At 37.1% G+C, this 16,392-nt stretch overlaps 1 protein-coding gene across 1 annotated transcript in view; it reads right to left on the bottom strand.

Annotated features, from left to right (window-relative positions):
* The window catches only part of GALNTL6 (polypeptide N-acetylgalactosaminyltransferase like 6), a 1,232,148-nt gene that overhangs the window by 315,315 nt on the left and 900,441 nt on the right, over nt 1-16,392 (bottom strand). The window lies entirely within an intron of this gene.

The raw sequence follows: 16,392 nt of genomic DNA, 5'->3' as shown, positions 1-16,392 counted from the left end.
TAATACTACTTTCAATTGTAGTGGTGTGGCTGATAAAAACATTTGAGAACTGAATCCATTGAAGACATAGATTTCTAACACAAATGAGGTTTGGTTTGCACCTTGCTGAGCATGCAAAAGATAGGCTGATCACATTGTCAGAAAGGAGCCACATCATTAATCAGAGCTCTGTTCTTGCAGGACTAAAAGTGAATTAGGGAGTCATGATTTCAGAAAAAGAAAAATAGCCTTCTGCCACCTCCATTGCAATATTTGTGTTACTAGGCAACAAAATTCTCCTATTTAGCAAAACCCTAATGATGCTGGCAGCACAGTCTTGGAAAAATGCTTAATACAACTTCATTATCCCCACCACTTTTGCCGCACTGCATATGCAGTGCCTGATTAGGGATAACGAGAAGTAGAGTGAGTGCTGTTTGCTGCACCTGCATCTAAAAGACCAAATAAAGTATTGATTTGGATGAATCTAATGACGGTCATTTAATGTGTTTATCTACTCAGAGCCTTCATTTGAACTGACAAAGAATGCGGGACAACCCACTGTTAAATGTGTCCTCCAGTTGTAAAGCCTTAATGATTCTGTCATGCCCGGTCACAGAGGCACAAAAATTGACATTGTTGTTACCAACTCTATTGACACCTGGTACGGTCTTTCTTTAAGGATAATTTTGAGGAAAACTGAAGATAAAATCACCTGATAGTTTCATGATGTCTTTTGAAACTTGAAAAACTTCCTTTCTGTATTAAAGTTTCCATATTTCTGCAGAAAATCTAATTTTAATACATTAGAAAGTTTGTTTCTTATTTACTAGTTTCCATGCTGAGAAGTTGCTCTGCAGGATGACTGGCATGTGTAGATGCTCTCTCTCTCTCTCTCTCTTTTTTTTTTTTTTTTCTTTTCTCTGTTCTCTACCCTTGCCCTTTCTTCTAGATATGAGGTTTCTAAGGGTTATCACTGTGGACCAGATGTGAAAGAAAGATGTGCTGAAAAGAAAATCCATGACTATGTTGGGTCACAATCTCTTCAGAGGTTATTATTGACTAATAAGTGACATTTATGTCACAGCACTTTGAATTCACAAAGCAATTTAGATGTATCCTTCCATTTTTCAAACCATCTGTATTCATCTCTACGATGGAATGCAGTTTTATAGTGCCTGAATATAGAGGCAGACAGGAGAAATAGTCAATAGTTCTGACTGCCATTTCTATGGTGACCTGCAGCATTTAGAGCATGACATGCTACACAATTTTTTTATGAGAACGAAAAATCACCTTGGAGAGTATAGTGTGAGGCTGACTTCTTAAAAATCTTATCCCAGCCCCCCTCAACCTTGAAATAAAAAAAAAAGGATTAAAAGAACAAGCTTCTGAGATTCAGGCAGAGGTTTGATTCATGTTGAATTTATGTTTGATTCACATTGGATATATCTTTATACAAGAGAGGTAGAATAAAGAAGTCAGCATTTGAATTCATATTGGCTAACAGTGACAGGTAAAAGAATTTTGTGGTTCTTGACTAGTTGAGACGGTAATAGGTAAATTCCCACCCTGTAAAACTGTCTACAAGCTCAATCAGTTCGATAAAAAATTTCATTGGGAAGCAGTTTTGCACTTTTTTTAAAAAAGATTTTTATTTATTTATTTGAGAGGTAGAGCTACAGAGACAGAGAGAAAAGTCTTCCATCTGCTGGCTCACTCCCCAAATGACCAAAATGGCCAGAGCTGAGCTGATCAAAGCCAGGATCCAGGAGCTTCTTCAGGTCTCCCACACGGGTGCAGGGGCCCAGGCACTTGGGCCATCTTTTACTGCTTTTCCAGGCTGTAGCAGAGCTTGGTCAGGAAGAGGAGCAGGCTGGGACATGAACCGGTACTCATATGGGGTGCCAGCACTGCAGGCAGAGGATTAACCTATGGTGCCACAATGCTGGCCCCAGTTTTGCACTTTCAATGTTATTTGATAGGAAAAGAGTTGTTGAAAAACTCTGCATATTCTTAATAATCATAGGTTACATAAAATATGTCTTGTATCGATGGATTTGGAAAACTGGTCACTAAGTCACACCACCTCTCCTGAGTCAAGTATTCCAATTTTCCATCTGCCCTTAGAAGTTGTGAAATTTTCTTTTTAACAATGTGTCCTGGTAGCAATAATGAAAGGAGAAGAGCAGGCAGTTTTTTTTTTTTTTTTTTTAATACGTGCCTATGGATTATATGCATTATGAACCTTGCTTCAATTACCATTCACCACAAAGTTAGGAAGCTGTTCTTTTCTGTTTTACAAATGAGAACACCCAAGGCTCAAAGGAGTGTTTTAATGGGTTCTGGTCACCTAACTAAAATGACAGGGCACAGATTGAAAATCAGTTTTTTCTGACTTTAAGACATTATTTTACTATGCTTGCATTTTGAATATTAATGCATGGTTCTGAGATTCAGGACATATGCTTAATTCATTTTGAATATGTCTCCTATTTATGAAAGCAGAAAGGGCTAATTTGGTTACTAGTTTCTCTTCTAAACTGTACTCAACTACAATTTAAATGTACATATTATTAAGTAATTATAGAAAAATTAACCCACAAGGGTAGCTCCTCTTGATGCTTTTTAAAGGAGAGAATTCTGGCCATTTGCCTGTTATGATGTTACAATTTAAACTTAATACAAATTGGAGAGTGTTTCAATGAGTTGCTAATCTTGAAGCACTTTGCATATGTGATTGCCTTAATTGTGTAGAAATTCATCTTTTAAAGAAGATTCTCATATTCCTCAACTTTGAATTTGCTGCAGCAGTAGAAAATGATGTTCCCGAAAAAATGAACATCTGAGTCCTAAATCCTGAAGATACTCCAGTTCATGTTATTATGTGATGGTTTCCCTCTATACACAGATGAATATTTAGGAGATTTAGGAATATTTGTGGTCGTGTATATTTGTTTCATTTTGCAATTATGATATAATAGCACACAAACTAATAAATATATTTTAGCAAAAAATGTACAATTTAAACAACCCCACTTCTTTAAATTCATGAATGTTCATAATGGGGGAAATATATTCTCTTCAAGTATCTACACATTACACCTGCAGTTATCGAGTTGCAAATGGGTAAAATTCTTTTTTCCCCCAACCAAAATCTTGAATAGATGTATATAAAACAAATTGTGCTACCACCTATTTAGTTTTCAGTGGATGTAAAGATTCTTACTATTATACTCTAGCAATATTGCTTATAATTATAAAATTAAAAGTAAAGTTATATAACTTTAAAAGCTTTCATAAGTGGCTGATGAAATGCATTCTTATTAGGAATTGGTAAATCAATCATTGGATTATAAATTCATGCATATAGACACATATCCCAGCCTCTGAGAAATTTTTACTGTGATTTATTTTTTCTATATAGTCTCTTTGTGTTTTTCCATTTTTAGGAGTTTACTTGAGGGGTCCATTATGACTTTTTGGAAAATTAAATTTTCAAGTCACCAGGATACCACTTCACTAGTGAATAGTTTTACAACATTAATTCTATTCAGGGCTAAGAAACTTCTTACTTTCTAAGACTTATAGTCCCTTCCAATATCTGTTTGATATGTTCATGGATACCATGTACTGGTGGCAGTAATTTTTATAGCAGCCATCTTATATACAGGATTGTATTCAGTTTGGATTTTCAAATGTCTATAAATTTCAAAATAAGGATTTTTGTTCATCTCATAACAAGTCACAAATTGGTACTCATCTGCCATCTTTATTGATTCTTGAGACCTTCCTACTATTCATTTAGGGCACTATATGCCATAGTTCTGGTAGATTAGCTTTAGGTCATTGAAAACCTAAAGCCCATTCTTTAGGAGCTGGTCTTTGGTCAAATTTAATGAGAATCAAATTTGAATCAGGTGTAGTGACAAGCCTTTTCTAGTATGGTGCCTTTATTGTTATAAATTTTATATTAAATTTATATTGGATGTAAAATTATAAAGTCTTCTGAATAGGCTTTATTTTGCCTAAAGTTAAATAACATTGAATTTCTTGTAACTTTGTGACATATTTTCAAACGGTGGATCATTGATGTTTAATGATGATAGGATATTCATTGTGCTAAGGTCCAAAATGCAATTCTTAAAAAATTTAATACAGGGGGACAACTACAAAATCTTTTCTTTGAGTCTCCACTAAAAATCATGATTCTATAAACAGTTATATCAACAGATATTTATCAGACACATCTTAATATGTGAAAATATGTAGTATATAAAACATGATGTAAACTCAAACCATTAATCCTGGTCAAGAAATTTACAGAGCAATTACTGGTGGATTTAAGAGAAAATAAACAATTTCCTTAAATCGTCTTTTACATAGTCAGACTGTCTTAAATGTATATGTACTTAGACAATGTACAAAAATGGCAGACATTTTAAAAACTGTGTAAATTAAAATTATTTGAAAGAAGTAGTCACGGCAAAGTCTTAGTAAATTTTTTGAAATTTATTTTTCCCAGAAACAGTTCAGAGAATAAAGTTAAATATTAGGAAAACACTTCTCTGTGACAATGAACCATAGTTTGCAATTTCTGTGGGGAACTATTTATCTTCTGAAAAATCATGGACTGCACCATGGGAGTGAGCAAAGACCTCAGAGAGACGCTGTAGGGAATTTTGCTTATCCAGGAGGTAATAAGCTTGCACCAGGATATAAATTAATACACTAATACAATGTATCCTAGACTGAGTCTAATTATAAAACATGTCTGCTGAACTGTTTTGCAACATAGTTGATTCACATTCTGGTGCAAGCTCCTTATCTTGTTAAGGACCTGATGTGGAGGTTTGGCTGCTGATCTTCCAGCCATAATTTGAGAAATATTGACCTACAGCAGTGTTTCTCAATCTAGGCACTACTGACAACTTGGTTGGCTCACTGTTTGTAATGTGGGTTGCCCTATCTAGGATGTGTGTGGAATTGTCACCAGCATTCACAAGCTAGTACCCACTAGATACCGCTGGGGAACCTGTAGTTAGTTGTGACAACGAAAAGTACCTCCAGAGACTGCCAAAGGTCCTACAATGTGGGGAAGGGACAAGATTGCCCCAGTTTGTGAACCACAGTTTCTTAATTCCCCATGTGCTCTTTGTTCATTTTCCAAAGATTTATTTATTTATTTGAAAGAGTCACAGAGAGAATGGTGTAGGGTGAGGGGGTGGAGAGAAAAACAGATGAGCACAACCAGAACCAGGAGCTTCTTCCAGGTCTTCACGAGGGTAGCAGGGGCCCAAGCACTTGGGCCATGTTCCACTGCTTTTCCCAGGCCATTATCAGGGAGCTGGATCAGAACTGGAGCATGCTGCACAGGAACCGGGTGCCCAAATGAGATACTGGAGTCACAGGCGATGGCTTTAGCTGCTAGGCCACAGTGCCAGTCCCTCCCCATGTGATCTTTCTATTGTTACCATTAACAGTATCTGAATGTTAATCTATAGTTAAATCACTAAATATCAGCAATTATTTGGGAGCTCAGTCTGTCAGTAAATAATTAGTTTATAAAGTAACAGAGTGTACTTTTGATGGAGCAAGGACAAAAGCCCAAAATGTATTTTTGTCTCCTGCCTGTGTGGCTGAGCTGAGAGCATTCTTTCTTAAAAATGCCTTGTCTAACTTCCAGCTCGCCTGTATGCCTGCATTCTTTCTCACATGCAGTAGAACCCCGCCCACAGCCCTTTAACAGCAGAGACTGAGACTTTACTACCCACCCACTCCTGTCTGTAAAGACCCCAGCCTGAGAGGGGGTGCTCTCTACCTTCTAGGGTAGTGAGTGCTCCTCTCAGGTTTTGAATACACTTGTACTGGCAGTGAGTTCCTGGTCTGCCTCTTTTTTATCCTGTTTTGTCTACTCTTTGTTTTCAATATTAAAACCTGACAACTTTATTCAGAAAACTTCACAAAGTCATTCCTGCTTTTTTGCATTTAGTCTATAAGTGGATGTAAGACCTGGATATGTAACTGAAAATGGATCTAATAGCCACAGGATGATTGAAGTATCAATCCCAGAATTTAATTAGAAATGTTAATTTAAAATGCCCACTTATGATTCCATTAACTATATATATATATTAACTATATACTGAAATGTAAGAAAATATGTGCTTGAATAACTGGTCATTAAATACAAAAGACATGTTTCCTTTCTTCTGGTTGTTTATAAATAACAGTCATAACAACAACATGATTCTACTACTACTTTGTATTTGGAGAGTAAGTATGCTTTCACATACTTGATGTCCTTTCGTCATTAGTGGAGTATGTCTGCGATTTCCAGAACCAGCATTTGTGTGTGTGTGTGTTGGCCTCTCTCATTCTAATAGAAACATAAAGTGTTCAGAACATAATATTGACTCTTCTATGTGCACATATATACATACACACACATATGTGCACACACACACACAAGCACCCACCTCAAAGTCTGTGTTCAACCTGATAAGAGTCAATCTAAATAATAGTAGAGCCTAAGAAAAACTTCCAGGTTTCAATAGCTGATCCACCAAATTTTTTTTGGTTAAAATAATTTTACATTCTACATAAATCTGAAACAACAAAGTCTTAATGGATTTTGTTGATCTTTTACGTAAGATTTGATTAGTTTTACCCCTTTCTTAGGGTAAATGTCAGACTTAGAGTTGTCAGGTTAAGCAATGGTAAAAAAGGGAATATTATGGAGAATCAGACATATCAACCTGAAAGTTCAGGTCCTTCAAACACATAAATATTTAATTAAATATTTTTATGCTAAAATACAAGACATGCAAGCCCTTTATCATGTGTTCTAGGATAGCATAGCGTTTCTACTTGCTCATTGATGCCAGCCGGCTTCCCCAAACTTCCTTTTCTTTATCCTGTGTCTTTCCTGAATACCCAGATTCAAATCAGTAATTTTAAGAGATCTAAGTATTGACTGAAAGGTTCTTTCTGTAATCTACTGAACTGCAACCAAATTAATTTAATCTGAATAGCTCCATTGGCTGAGCTGTTTTAAGAAAGAGTTGACTCTGTCTTGAACTGAGTTTCCCGATTCTTTATCCACTTTGCACATCCTATTTTCGATTTGAGCACCTTTTCTTTTATTCCTTCGTTGCTAAATTTGTTGTTATTAGTTTATAAACAATGATTGAAAAGAATTTCAGAATTTAACAATTCAAATAACTAGAAGAAAATAGTCATTTAACAATTTTTTACACTTGTGCATTTTACGAAGTTACCTACTCTGACATGTTGGGCTCATCTTTATTTCTAAAACTTTTGTTTCTTTGAAGAGAGAGAGAAAAAGAGAGAGAGAGGAGAAAGAGAGAAAGAGAGAGGGAGAGAAAGAGAAAGAGAGAGATAGATTGATTCCATCTGCTGGTTTGCTCCCCAAATTCCCTACAACAGTTGGGGCTAGGCCAGGGTGAAACAAGAAACCCAGTGGCAGGGACCAAGTACTTGAACCATCACCTGATGCTTCCAGGTCTGAGTTGGCAAGAAAGTGGTTTGGCAGTGGAGCTGGGACTCAAACCCAGGGACACTGATATGGGATGTGGGCCAAGCAGCATCTTAACTGCTGCACCAATCACCCTGTTCCAGTTTGGTAATAGTCTAATTTGTTCCAGAATCTTCACTCTGCCTCAGGGCAAGGAACAGACTCCTCTGTGGATGGTCTGTCTGCTTCTTCCATGGAGACTTTCTACCACTGGCCTTGCTACTCCTTTGAGAACCAGAAAGGGGAGAACATCAGGGATGAACTCCGAGGGGCTGCTGATTCAGAGGAGAGGGAAAACCAATGCAGCATGAACTAACATACATTGAAAACCCCTTCATTCTTCACTTCCAACCTTACCTCATTTAGTGTCTTTAAAAAGAGGTGCCAGCACACCATGTAGCAAAACATGACACAAGATGGTATTGGTGTTCACTCTATGCTGTTCAGTTGTGTAATTTACTATCTGGTTTTCTTTACTGACTGTAATTTAACAGTGTATGTGTCAAATTTTAACTCTGAAATGACTAATACAACATGTATTATACCTTTTCATATAAAATTTTGGATTCTAAGCTAATATTTTTTGTAGGTTTATTTAAACTCTGTTTATTTAAACAATAAACAGAGTTTAAATAAACCTGTACAATAACATTCATTATCTATGTCCAAGTGATACTATTTGTTGAAGCGAGGAAAGGGGAAAGCAACTATATGTATTTGTTTAGACATTATTATGAACAAAACACAACTCAAATGCATTATATTTTTTATTTTGCTCCAAGATGCTCAGCAGATTGCAGTGGGTGGGCATAGTTCCCACTGTCATCCGTCCATGTTAATAGCTGTGTCTGAAGTTACATGCTTCTAGGCCTGCCTAGTGAAATGTGGCTGTTTGTATTAAATCGTTCTTTACAATATCAGGCAAGTATCACAGTTATCATGAATGTTATTTGTACACGAGGCTAAAATCAGTGTATTTACTTGCCTAAGTGTGTGTCTGCTTGTCTGTATGAGTTTGGCATCAATGTCCTTGTCTATTCCCCTTCATTCTCCCTCTCTTTATTTCATCAATGAGATAGAAGTCCCGAAGCATCTCTTAAATGTCTGATTGAGTTAAGCACTAGGGGAAGTATCTGGTAGCCTTTGACCTGGATCTCAGCAAAAAGGTTGGAATTATATAAAGGGTAGTTATGTGACATAAGACAGCTTTTACTTTCAACCAGTTGGTTTCAGTTGTATGCATACAAGATAAAAAATGGCACATTAAGAAATATGTTATTATGCAAATAGAGCTGGGAGAGAAAACCAAGCAGAGTTTCCTTCTCTATGCAGCTGAGAGAAGAGGCAGTTGAAGCATAGAAGCCTGATTTAAGTAAAAATTGCTGAGAGGAGAGGAAGGTAGGAGGAGGAAGATGAAGAGAGATGGGAAGAGATTAAGGATGACTGTAAGCATGGTCTCTGTCCTTTGTTTTATTCTGGAATGGCTCTCTACTCTCACACTTGAGTCTAACTGGAAGATCTGCTGTTCAAACAGCTAATGCTGTTGCATTATATAAGCACAGATGAAAGAGGAGGATAGGTGGGATGGACTTGAGACACCTTTAGGAGGAGCATATACAGTTGACAGATGGATAGGCCTATGCAGACTCCCTGGTTTCTGACTTCAGGAAAACCTAAAGCTAGTGAGCATATTTTCACATTACTTTATGATAAAAAATTCTGTGAGGATACTTTGTGGATGAGATTAACATGTAAACTGGTGGATGATAAGTGAAGCAAATTGCCTTCCCTGTGGGTGGTTTTCATCCAACAGGTGAAGGTCTAAATTGAACAAAAGAGTGATCTCCTCCAGCATGAAGGAATTCTGGCCCAAAGAAAGGGTTTACACTTGACCCTGCAACATTGACTTTTTGGACTTGCCAACCTGCAGGATGTCATGAGTTAACCTTTAAATTAAATCTCTCTCCATATACAAGTATTCTCATATATACCTCCAATTTTTTCTGTTTTTTTTTTTTTTTTTTTTTTTTTTTTTTTTTTTTCTGGAGAACCTTGAATAATACAGAAGACAACCCTATAAAATGCATTATAGAGTTACCTAAAAGATAGAGTTACCTAGAGAAAAAAAGGTGAAACTTAGATGCACAGATGTCATAGCATTTAAATATAAATTCTCCCCCAAAAAGATGGGGAGCATTGCGTACTTCCCAAGACACCGGCATATTGCACACTGTAAATATTCTGATATCCCAGGTAAGTAGATATTTTCAGTTTACAGAGAAATTGAGTCTGAGATTATACCAAGGCATTTCATAGAGTTATTGGAAAATGGAATGAAAAGATAATAAATTGGATGCAATTTTTTTTTGCAATTGTATTTAAGAGGAGCATTTGAAAAGCTTATGAGACACATATTATGAAAAAAAAAACTATTCATGAATTTTGGTAATTTTTTTGCACCAAAAGAAATTATGTTTTAATTTTAGTTTTCTGTGAACTTTTTTGAAGTACTTTTGTATAATGTGCTCAAGGTCTTGGTGCTGGCGAGTGACAGAACTGAGAGTCATCATGTATGTCATTTAAAAATCTATGTTATTTATACTTAAATAGCTTTTTTTTGAAGTTTTGCTATTTAGCACCTTTTAACAAATAATTATGATAGGTAACATTTATGCAGTGCTTACAGTGTATAAACCACTATTTAAAAAATTGTAACTCATTGAATCCCTACAATAGTTCTATTTTACAGATGGGACAGACACTGACTTGTTTTTTCATTTACATATAATGGGGCTATTTTATGAAGAAAAGATGGAGAAAAGAAACTCATATCTCTTTAAAGACTATTACAAAATCTACTTTTTCCATTACACTTGTCTTTTCCCATAAGAAAAAAGAAAGTAGTATTAAAAATGTATAGCTGGAAAGAATGGTAAATCAATCATCTGGCATTATCAAATCTACTTAGTTTTTGAAAACAATTGATACATTTATCTATAAATTCTCTTATGGTACAAATAATACATATTCAACTGCTATTAATATTTTTATAGCCTAATTACATATTCACTCAAACAGCCACAAATCTACTACACACCAATGCAGACATTCATATGGAAAAATATTGTTTTTTAGGCCTAATGGTCACTCTTTGCTCTCCTTTAAAATGAAAGAGTGGACCACTCTTCTCTTGAAACACTGCCCTGTCTTCCAGGACATCACCAGCTCTAGTTCTTTTAACTGCTCATCAAATTTTGCTTCCCCCAGATCACTTTGCCCTTTGAAGGTTAGACTGCCCAAGCGCTTGGTCATGAACCTCCTATCTTCCCCATTCTTTCTTCAATGTATTCATCCATACAAATGGCATTAAAGATCATTTACAGTAATGCTTACAAATGGTGATAAGTTCTGAGAAATGCATCATTAGGTGATTTTATTGCTGTGTGAACATCATAGAATATATTTACACAAACCTAGATGATACAGCCTACTATGCACCTAGGTGAGTATATACTATAACATATGCTGCCCTTTGTTAACCAAAATATCATTATGCTGTGCATGACTGTATATGTTGACATTGCATAACTTTCTAGCTTATCTTTGGCCCTCTTCAAGCTTGAAGTCCAATTACAAATTTGTATGTATAACTACTCTCTCTCTCTTCATATCTATACATATATATACATACATATATATACATATATATATTACATATATATTTCAAAACCTGGTAATCATGCCAAAATTAAGACATTAGCATAATCAAAAGCAAACTTCCTTCTAAATCTATTCCTACTTAGTAAGTGAGAATTCTACCTGTCATTCAGGATAAAACTCTTGAGAATCATCTTTCAACCCTATCTTTTTCTCCCAGCACACACCCAGTTTTGCCTCCCTTTATTTTGTATTCAACCCAGAAACATCCATAAAATGCAAATATTCTTCCTTCATAAAATAGCCCCAGTTCAGTTGACACTTGGGAGAACCACCTCCTAAGTTGGAGCTTCTGGTTCAAGTTCCAGTCTTTGTTTCTTCATTTCTGATACAGTTTCCCATTAATATACCCCCTGGGTTATAGCAGATGATAGCTCAAGTACTTGGGTCCTTGCCACCTACGTAGGATACCCAGTGGAGTTCTAGGCTCCTGGTTTTGGCCTGGTACAGCCATGCCTATTGCAGGCATTATGGAATGAACCAGGGGATAGAAAGTCTCTGTTTCTCTGTCACTTTCTCTCTGCCCGTCAAGTAAAATAAAAATACACAAAATATAAAGTGCAAACTGAGTGTGTGCCACACCTCAGCTCAGTCTTTTAAGGGCTTCTTGGCTTACTCAGAATAAAAGAAAAATTCCTTTCAAAGGGATCCGGGACTTCAAAGTATCTTTTTTTTTAATATTTATTTATTTATTTGAAAGTCAGAGTTACATAGAGAAGGAGAGGCAGAGAGAGAGAGAGAGAGAGGTTTTCCATCTGCTGGTTCACTCTCCAGTTGGCCTCAACGGTAGGAGCTGTGCTAATCTGAGGGCAGGAGCCAGAAGCTTCCTCTAGGTTTTCCATGTGGGTGCAGGGGTCCAAGGACTTGGGCCATCTTCCACTGCTTTCCCAGGCCATAGAAGAGAGCTGGATGGGAGGTGGAGCAGTTGAGACTTGAACTGGCGCCCATATGGGATGCCGGCACTGCAGGCAGCAGCTTTACCCACAGTGCCAAAGTATCTTAACACACTCCACTCATTTGTTCTGCTTCAGCCACAGTGGCCTCCATGCTGTTCATGGAACCCTTCAGAGTATCTTCACCTAAGGTATATGTTGATGCTGGCCTATTTTACCTCAAAACCTTTTCCCCAGATAATGGGACTGACTCTTACAATCATATGACCATTATGTCTTTGATCAGATATCATACAAGTGATTTCTGATTACTGATTTTAAAATTTAGGGGTGGCATTGTGGTATAGCAGATAAAGCTGTTGCCTGAGATGGAATCCCATATGGGCACTGATTAGGGTCGTACCTGATACAGCTCCCTGCTGGTGGCTTGGGATGGGAGTATCAGAAGATGGCCCAGTGATTGGGCCCCTGAACCAATGTGGGAGACCCAGATGGAGCTCCTGGTTCCTGGCTTTGGGCTGGCCCAGCCATGGCCATTGCTGCCATTTGGAGAGTGAACCAGTAGATGGAAGATCTCTCTCTCTCTTCCTCTCTCTGTCTCTGTCTCTCTCTCTCTCCCTCCCCCAACCCCGTAACTCTTATGTTCAAATAAGCAAAAAAAAAAAAAAAAAACAAACAAGAGAGAGAGAGAGAATCGTTTAAAAATTCAATCGGGGCTGGAACCATAGCTCACTTGGTTATTCCTCTGCCATATGGGTGCCGGGTTCTAGTCCTAGTTGTTGTTGTTCCTCTTCCAGTCCAGCTCTCTGCTGTGGCCCGGGAAGGCAGTGGAGGATGGCCCAAGTGCTTGGGCCCCTGCACCTATGTGGGAGACCAGGAGGAAGCACCTGGCTCCTGGCTTCAGATCGGCATAGTTCCAGCGTGGCAGCCATCTGGGGAGTGAACCAACAGAAGGAAGACCTTTCTCTCTCTCTCTCTCTCTCTCTCTCTCTCACTGTCTAACTCTATCTGTTAAATTAAAAAAAAAAAAAATCAGTCACACTCCCCCTACCATACACATCCTACTTCTCTTCCTTGACATATTTTACCCTATAGCACTTAATTTAACATACTCTTATTTTGTATATTTGCTTATTAATGAGGACTTCTCTCTCTCTTTCTCTAGCTTGCAAGCTCAATGAGGGTAGATACTTTAGTCTAACCTCCCACCACCACCCCTACTATTACATCTCCACTGTAAGAGTGCCTTATCTTTATAGTGGGGGCTTACTAAGTCTCGTGAGTTCCATGATTATTGAATAAGTATTTATCATAATTGTGATTTTATTGACTCAATTCTTTTCTCTTGTTCCAAATTACAAATGTTTCCATCACTAGAAGCAAATTATTAAAGCAAAACAAAACAAAATGCACCTCAAAATCAAATTTGGTCAGATTTCATAAGCTTAGAGTCAAAGTAGAAGGAAACAGATAATTTTAGCTGATCAAGTTAAAATAACTTGAGTGTTCTATGTCCATTCTAGAGATACTTTATTTATTTACTTTTTGAGTGCAGAATACTAATTTGCTGTTGACATTGGGTAGGAAAATATGATTTATAACATATCCATGGTATCCCATCATATATGACTTAACTATTTCATTTTGCTCTTCTGGACAATGATGGTTTGCAACTTTTTATTAGTATAAATACAACTCTCATGGAAATCTTTGTACTTACATTTATTTTAAACAAATATCTGATTTTCTCATGATAATTAGATGTGAATCAAAACATGAGAACATTTTACAATTGTTCTCATGTTTTACCAAATTGCTTTCCAAAAATATTCCTTTAATTTTCTCTTCCCAACAGTGAATTAGAGGCTCCTTTCCCTCACACCCTGCTAACAATAGGAATTATCTTAGAAAAGCAATTATTACCAAAGGTATGGGTAATAATCTATTATAGTAATTTACAATTTTAAATTGTTCGTGAAGTTTAATGGTTCTCATGTTTTTTATTCATTTTAAGTTTTACTTTTTGAGTTGCCAGATTTTCCTTTACCTCTTAGTATTTACATTTATTATTCTAATACACATGCTCCATCAATAAACAAGTGTGTTAGTGCTTTGCTGATGATTTGTGGTGCAGCCATTATTTTTTGATCAATTGAATTTATAAAGTTCCCTTAAATTGTGTATATTAAGTCTATCTCCCTATGCCTTTACGATTTCTTGGTTGACTCTCACAGTTTTATTACAGTTTTCCTATTATCTGAATGTTTTAAACATTTAACTCCATAATTCATCATGGTTTTATTTTGCCATTGTACAAAACCATCAATGTGTCGTAAGTTGTCTTAAATATCCAGTTAGGGCTCTATTTTGTAGCGAGCTTTTGCACAGCTCTGAGCATAGGCAGGCAGGGCAGGTTGTCTGACTGAGGGCGCTGGTTACTGACAACACAGGCACTTCAGAGAATAAACACATCAAAAACAGAGCTTACCTGCTGAGAGTCTCTGAACCATTTATTTTATCTCCCGACTGAGCTCAGCCTCAGCTGTTTTCCCATAGGCCCCTTTGTTGTATACTTATTAAAGGAAGATCATGGCAAGTCAGACTGGCAAGAATGAAGACCTTTCTTTAGAAGCTGTTTTCTGAAGTTGGGGATGTGACATAAACTTTTTTCACTGGCTAAAAGCATTCTGTGCTAAGGCATCTTTTTGACTCCCTTGCATCCCTCTTTGTCACCTTTCCCTTTTTCAGAACAGGTCATGTTTCTGAGCACTACACACAGTCTTGCCTGATCTGTGGAGGCAGGGAATCCTAAGGCCCTGGTAGGCCTGGAACTCTGCACGTGCGTGGGAGAGAAGGGACAAAGACGGTTGAAGGAGAGTAGGCTGCAGTGGTCATTGCTTCTTTTGACTAGGGGCGGGGAAGCATGCATGTGGGCATGAAAACTCCCAGTGCTAAAACATGAAATAAGGTCTAATGGGTATACGTAATAAAAGCCAAGATAGGAAGAAGATAGGAAGATTTTTCTAAAAAGTATCATTCAGAAGAGGTTAGCATTTTTTTTACCTGAAGAAATTATTTGAACAACCACTTAAGGTAGAAGGTAAGATCTCTAAGGCATCTCAGGTAACAAAAGATGATGTCTCAGTTTCTCTGTATGGTAAAGAGGTGGAGAGTTTGAAGGAGAGCTAGCTTTGAAGAAAGCAATGTTGAATGAGGATTGTGCAGGGCAGTGTTATGTATTTTGTGCTCTTCAGCAGAAGCTACAAAATTAAGATATGCTCAGAGTTAGATGTTTTGTTGAAACCACTGAAAGGATAGTGTTCTGTTCAAACCCTCCAAGAACTTAAAAAATAATTATGGATTAAGACCACATAGGGCTCACCATATAGTTTGCTATGTTTGGATACTTGACATATTATTAACTCATTCATTCTTATCGCTGCCCCCTTCCCCTTCCCAATACAGTTGCTATTTTGAATCTTCCCAATTTGCAGATACAGAATTTGAGGTAGAGTCAGGTTAAGACATTTTCCAAAGTGGCAGAACCAAAATTTGAGTCCTGGCCATTTGGTTTTCAGAATTGCTGCTCTTTGCTAAAAATGCTACAGAGTCATTGCTCACACATTGGTAGAGAAATGCCCAGTTGTCACCTATACTACAAACCTTATAAATGCTTCTACTGAAAAATCATATTTCCTTATGATGGAGAGAACAGTATTGCTTATCAAACACTAGCCTAGTGTCAAAGATCCTATCCTTGACCAAACTTTAGCACTCTTCTCAAGTAGACCTCCATTTTGGCTGCCCCTTTCCCCTTCTTCTCTGCCCTTGTTGAACCTGCATAGCCCAGTTCTAGCAAGAATCTTACTAAGCCATTTGACAGAGAATTTTCCCACTTTGATATCTGATTGCCTTGGACTGACTTCAGCAATAATACTGTTAAGCAGAGTTGGTGAGAATCCTCTATACCTGATGCCATGTCTTAGTTATTTTCCATCAATTGATTCCCTCACGGTGCTTTCCGGTTATAAATCTCCAGCCGTCGTTGCTGTATTTGGCATTAAGACTATTTCAATGGTCTTGACATCTATCACAACAGTCCTGAATAAAGTCTTCCTTACTGTTTTAATGTCAAGATAATTTTGCCTTTAGCATCAGTTAACTAAAATGTTTTGAGAATGGACGTTATGATTAATTGAGAACAGATTTAAGCAATTCATTCTACTACTACCTTAGTAATTGTAGTTATTCCTTGATGAGTATGCT

This window comes from Oryctolagus cuniculus, chromosome 2 (genome assembly GCF_964237555.1).
Source record: "Oryctolagus cuniculus chromosome 2, mOryCun1.1, whole genome shotgun sequence".
NCBI lineage: Eukaryota > Metazoa > Chordata > Mammalia > Lagomorpha > Leporidae > Oryctolagus > Oryctolagus cuniculus.
Note: the sequence above shows the minus strand (reverse complement) of the source record. Positions and strands in the feature narration are given on the sequence as shown.